Raw genomic sequence first — 6838 nt, forward strand, 5'->3', positions numbered from 1 at the left:
TGGTTTTGCAGAGAGGTCATATGTTATGTACCAGGAGCTCCGATCTCCTTCCCTTTGTTTTATTTATTATTATATGTTTTTTTACAGGACAATAGGAAGTCGGAAGACATGTATAGAACAAACAGTGAGGAAGGGCTTTAGACGAATGGCCGAGTTGCGACTTGATCTCGTCGCCTTGGAGGCATGTGTGTTACTGCTCGAACCAGACTCCGGCACGAGAGGGTTATTGGTCAATACAGTCACCCCTAGAGTCATTTCCTGGTAGGCGTGTCATCACCAGTTTAGGAAGATCATATTCTAGTTTTTATTAACACAAAACAAAGTCTAGAAAGTTAGAAAAGTTATCAATTTATTTAGTCTAGCAATGATGGTGAAATATATTCTTCAAGCTGAAGTATGTAAGACATTGAACATGTTGTACTTGTGACAACATACTGTATTTTGATTTTAGACTGTATTTAGGTCTAGTGTGTATCAATCATGTCCTTGTTTAAAATGGTGATGTCATCTTATTAACAGAAAGGTTTTGTTAGTGAACACTATGGGGAAAATAATTTTCTACAATTGTACTATTGTTGATCAGTTATTTGCGTTAATTGGTTGATTCCATATATTTTGCACTAAAGTGTTTTTTTCTCCAACAGTAATAAACGTTGAATGTGTAACAGGAAACGTGTTACTTTTCTAGTCTCTGTTTCATCAGAATGGAAGTTACCTGGAGCAATACAGTGTACTCAGTTAAATAAAGGTAAAAAGTGTATATATGTACTCAGGAAGGATTTCCTGCAAACACACTTGTGTGAAGCGTCCAAGCTGTTAGAATGTGATTTTGGTTGACTAAGTTTCCTATGAACTCCTCTCATAAATTTACAAACATTGAAAGCTTCCAGGCTGTTCACTGTTTACATGCCTTGTTGTTTTCTGGGAAGAAGCAGCGAGTGCTCCCATTGTTGTTACAGCTATTGTAAGCACTTTGGTCAATCTGGAAAGCCAGAGTGATGATTCAGAGTGATGATTCAGATATTTCTTGCTTTCTAATGTTGTCCATGACTTGATTGACCATTTTGAACAGATTCACAACATTGCCAGAGAGCTGCGAAGACCTGTTGGAGACGGCAGAGCTTTCACAAGAAGCAGGGATGTGAAGAGGGAACAAATCAAATCAAATTGTATTTGTCACATGTACCGAATACAATACAATGAAATGCTTTCTGACAAGCCCTTACTTAACCAACAATGCAGTTTTAAGAAATTACCTAAAAAAGTAAGAGATAAGCATAACAAATGATTAAAGAGCAATGCATATAGTCTGGGTAGCCTTTTGATTAGCTGTTCAGGAGTCTTATGGCTTGGGGGTAGAAGCTATTTAGGAACCTCTTGGACCTAGATTTTGTGCTGCGGTACCGCTTGCCGTGTGGTAGCAGAGAGAACAGTCTATGACTAGGGTGGCTTGAGTCTTTGACAATTTTTAGAGCCTTCCTCTGACACCGTCTGGTATAGAGGTCCTGGATGGCAGGAAGCTTGGCCCCGGTGATGTACTGGGTCGTACGCATTACCCTCTGTAGTGCCTTGCGATCAGAGGCCGAGCAGTTGCCATACCAGGCAGTGATGCAACCCGTCAGGATGCTCTCGATGGTGTAGCTGTAAACCCTTTTGAGGATCTGAGGACCCATGCCAAATCTTTTCAGTCTCCTGAGGGGTAATCGGTTTTGTTGTGCCCTCTTCAAGACTGTCTTGGTGTGCTTGGACCATCTTAGTTTGTTGGTGATGTGGACGCCAAGGAACTTGAAGCTCTCAACCTGCTCCACTACATCCCTGTCGATGAGAATGGGGGCATGCACGGTCCTCATTTTGAGGTAGTCCACAATCACCTTCTTTGCCTTGATCATGTTGAGGGAGAGATTATTGTCCTTGCACCACATGGTCAGGTCTCTGACCTCCTCACTATAGGCTATCTCATCATGGAGTCGTGCCTGGCCGTGCAGTCATGAGTGAACAGGGAGTACAGGAGGGGTCTGTGCACGCACCCCTGAGGGGCCCCCGTGTTGAGGATCATAGTGGCGGACGTGTTGTTACCTAGCCTTATCACCTGGGGGTGGCCCGTCAGGTAGTCCAGGATCCAGTTAGTGTTCTTGGGCACAGGAACTATGGTGGTCTGCTTGAAACATCTTGCTATTACAGACTCAGACATGGAGAGGTTGAAAATGTCAGTGAAGCCACTTGCCTGTTGGTCATCGCATGCTCGGAGTGCACGTCCTGGTAATCCGTCTGGCCCTGTGGCCTTGTGAATGTTGACCTGTTTAATGGTCTTATTCACATCGGCTGCGGAGAGCGTGATCACACAGTTGTCCGGAACAGCTGATGCTCTCATGCTTGTTTCAGTGTTACTTGCCTCAAAGCGAGCATATAAGATATTTAGCTTGTCTGGTAGGCTCGTGACACTGGCCAGCTCTCGGCTGTGCTTCCCTTTGTAGTCTGTAATAGTTAGCAGGCCCTGCCACACCCGACGAGCGTCGGAGCCAGTGTCGTACTTCTCGATCTTAGTCCACTTATTGATGGTTTTTCTGTTTGATGGTTCGTCGGAGGGCATAGCGGGATTTCTTATAAGCTTCCAGGTTAGAGTCCCAAACTTTGAAAGAGGTAGCACTACCCTTTAGCTCAGTGCAAATGTTGCCTGTAATCCATGGCTTCTGGTTGGGGTATGTACGTACAGTCACTGTGGGGACGACGTCCTCGATGCACTTATTGGTAAAGCCAGCGACTGATGTGGTGTAATCCTCAAAGTCATTAGAACAATCCCGGAACATATTCCAGTCTGTGCTAGCAAAACCGTCCTGTAGTTTAACATCTGCTTCATCTGACCACTTTCTTATAGACAGAGTCACTGGTGCTTCCTGCTTTCAGTTTTGCTTGTAATCAGGAATCAGAAGGATAGAATTATGGTCAGATTTGCCAAATGGAGAGCGCGGGAGAGCTTTGTACGAGTCTCTGTGTGTGGAGTAAAGGTGGTCTATAATTTTTTCCCCTCTGGTTGCACATTTAACATGCCACCTCTGGATGAGCTTCCCTTTTTCTCTGTTTGAATCAACTTTATCAGCCTTTTTTCAATGCAACAAACCGAAACAAATCTAACTTTGCAAGATTGAGTCTGTGATTTTGTTGTAGGCAGAGCCAGAGCGCAACGAAGTAGCATTCTATTTTAAGGAGGGGGTCCACTAGTGGTCTTTCAATCACCCACGAGTACACATTTTTGATATTATTCGCTAATTAGCGAGTTATTAGCCTAGTAATAGATAAGTATAGGTCAGCAATGGGGAGTTACTGCTTCCTACAAGAGCACAAAATGTGTAAGCTACATTGCAATCTGTTTTTGAATAGCCAGTCAGGTAAAAAGCTCATGTCTTAATTAAAGGGGCAGTGTTTTATTTTTAGAAAGGCTCGAATATGCAAATAAGCCTATAGGCAGAGGGGTAGTCTACATTGCCTTATTCTCTGTATGGTAATAATTAATCATTACATTACATTTTTTAAAGTGGTGTCTTGCATACTTCAACACAATACAATGCAATTTACAGTCACCTATTTGGCCCATGGTGTTACAGACCAAGTAAAAAATCATTAATTGATGTCAAGCCCTTCATAATGTAAAAATGTTTTTAAAAGTATCATGCAATTTAGGCCTACATTGAAAATCATAGAAGTCAAAATCTATTTCCATGTGAAAATGTTATGGGATTTGCGCCATTGGTTTGCTGGAAGGCCTAGATCAGGGCTGCCCAACCCTCTTCCTGGAGATCTACCGTCCTATGGGTTTTCAGTCCAACCCTAATTTAACCTTGATTCTACTAATTGGCTGCTCAACAAGACCTTAACGAGCTGAATCAGGTGTGTTAAATTAGGGCTGGACTGAAAACATACAGGACAGTAGATCTCCATGAAGAGGGTTGGTCTGTCATGGCCTACATTATGCTCAAATAGCCACAATAGACTATTGGCTACTGTCTAAAAATGTAAGGGTACAGAAGTTGCACAAAGTTCAAGTATCCGCTCAAAAGACCAACAATTTGCTCAGTGCCCCAAATATTGAAGGGAATATTGCTCCCAGGGACTCCCATTCCTAGTAAGTTACCTGTCTATAGTTGCCTGATTGTATGAAGTACAATTATTCATGTGAATAATGGTACAGTCCCAGACCCTCCAATGGGTGGCGAAACCATTACTGATGGTCCACCCACACAACCTCAGTAGGCTGAAGAAATTTGTCAATTTGACAAAGGAGATGATTGTGGACTACAGGAAAAGGAGGACCGAGCATGCCCCCATTCTCATCGATGGGGATGTAGTGGAGCAGGTTGAGAGCTTCAAGTTCCTTGGCGTCCACACCACCAACAAAATAACATGGTCCAAGCACACCAAGACAGTGTTACTGTAATTTAATTATGCCAATGTGCTTTCATTAATTGAAAACCCTTAATCTATTTTATGAGAATTTGTAAGATTCTTGTTTGCATAAAATAGACGGAGACCAGCCATTTCAATAATAGGTAACAGAATTTATTCTCGGAGTGCGCTGCCACTTTACCACGAGCAACAGTTTATATACAATAACATGACATCATTTCATTGCTCCTAAAATGAATCTCCTCCTCCATACCGGGTCAAAGGGAACTTTAAAGGTTCATGAGGTTCTGAGTTCATTCTGACCACCCCAGCACATACACAGGACACACAACACAACTGAATTAACTTTTTGACCCCTCAACATTATCGATCACCACTGAGCTGACAGTTCTAATTAACAGAAAACCTAGGAATGCACTCACTTCCTTACCTAAAACACCCCAGAGCTCAGTTTCGTTGGTTCAACCATAGGTTAACTACCTTATCTGTTTACTTAATCCACACAGCTGTAATCGCAGCAAAAGGTGGCGCTACAAAGTATTAACTTAAAGGGGCTGAATAATTTTGCACGCCCAATTTTTCAGTTTTTGATTTGTTGTCGTTCCACTTCATGATTGTGTCCCACTTGTTGTTGATTCTTCACAAAAAAATAGTTTTATATCTTTATGTTTGAAGCCTGAAATGTGGCAAAAGGTCGCAAAGTTCAATGGGGCCGAATACTTTCGCAAGGCACTGTAATTCTACCCACCAAGTCATAAGACTCCTGAACAGCTAATCAAAAGGCTACCCAGACTATGCATTGCTTTTTAATAATTTGTTATGCTTTATCTCTTACATTTTTGTAGGTAATTTCTTAAAACTGCATTGCTGGTTAAGGGCTTGTAAGTAAGAATTTCACTGTAAGGTCTACACCGGTTGTATTCGGTACATGTGACAAATATAATTTGATTTGTTCCCTCTTCACATCCCTGCTTCTTGTGAAAGCTCTGCCGTCTCCAAAGTGTTGTGAATCTGTTCAAAATGGTCAATCAAGTCATGGACAACATTAGAAAGCAAGAAACATCTGAATCATCACTCTGGCTTTCAAGATTGACCAAAGTGCTTACCATAGCTGTAACAATGGGATCGCTCCCTGTTTCTTCCCAGAAAACAACAAGGCATGTAAACAGTGAACAGCCTGGAAGCTTTCAATGTTTGTAAATTTATGAGAGGAGTTCATAGCCAAAATCACATTCTAACAGCCTGGACGCTTCACACAAGTGTGTTTGCAGGAAATCCTTCCTGAGTATATATATATATATACACACACACTTTTTACCTTTATTTAACTGAGTACACTGTATTGCTCCAGGTAACTTCCATTCTGACGAAATAGAGACTAGAAAAGTAACACATTTCTTGTTACACTTTAAAGGTTTATTACTGTTGGAGAAAAAAAACACTTTAGTGCAAAATATATGGAATCAACCAATTAACGCAAGTAACTGATCTAGTATAGTACAATTGTAGAAAGTAAATGTTCCCATAGGGTTTACTAACAAAAACCTGTTAATAAGATGACATCACCATTTTAAACAAGGACACGCTTGATACACACTAGACATAAATACAGTCTAAAATCTAAATACAGTACGTTGTCACAAGTACCATTCAACCTTCTTAAACTACACACATTAGAACATGTTCAATGTCTTACAAACTTCAGTGTGAAGAGTATAGTTCATCAGGGTTAGACAAAATAAATAGATAACTTTCTAGGCTTTCACCAAGTGTGAGGTTTACGACACTATAAGCAATGACTAAAAAACACACACAGTCAGTTAACAACAAGTCACACTTCTCACACTTGAGTTAATAAAAACTAGAATATGATCTTCCTAAACAGGGAATAACACACCTACCAGGAAATGACTCGAGGGGTGACTGTATTGACCAATAACCCTCTAGTGCCAGAGTCTGGTTCGAGCAGTAACACACATGCCTCCAAGGCGACGAGATCAAGTCTCAACTCGGCCGTTCGTCTAAAGCCCTTCCTCACTGTTTGTTCTATACATGTCTTCCAACTTCCTATTGTCCTGTAAAAATATATATAATAATAAATAAAACAAAGAGAAGGAGATCGGAGCTCCTGGTATATAAATAAATATGACCTCTGCAAAACCACATACAGTACAAATCTCTTGACACCCATCAGGAAATTACTCTAGGAATGACAGTATCAATCAGTAAACAAACACATACAGTATAAATACATAAATACATTACAAATAAATACCTGCATACACAACAAATGAATTCAAATACACAAACAAATGATATCGCAGTACTTCATAAATATATATATTTTTTAAGTATAAATAAGTATCTCAGAGACAGTCGGGGACTTGCCACTATATGGCAGCTATTGGTGTTGCTTTATCTCAAGGAAAGTCTGAGA

The sequence above is a fragment of the Oncorhynchus masou genome, chromosome 15, assembly GCF_036934945.1.
Source record: "Oncorhynchus masou masou isolate Uvic2021 chromosome 15, UVic_Omas_1.1, whole genome shotgun sequence".
Lineage (NCBI taxonomy): Eukaryota > Metazoa > Chordata > Actinopteri > Salmoniformes > Salmonidae > Oncorhynchus > Oncorhynchus masou.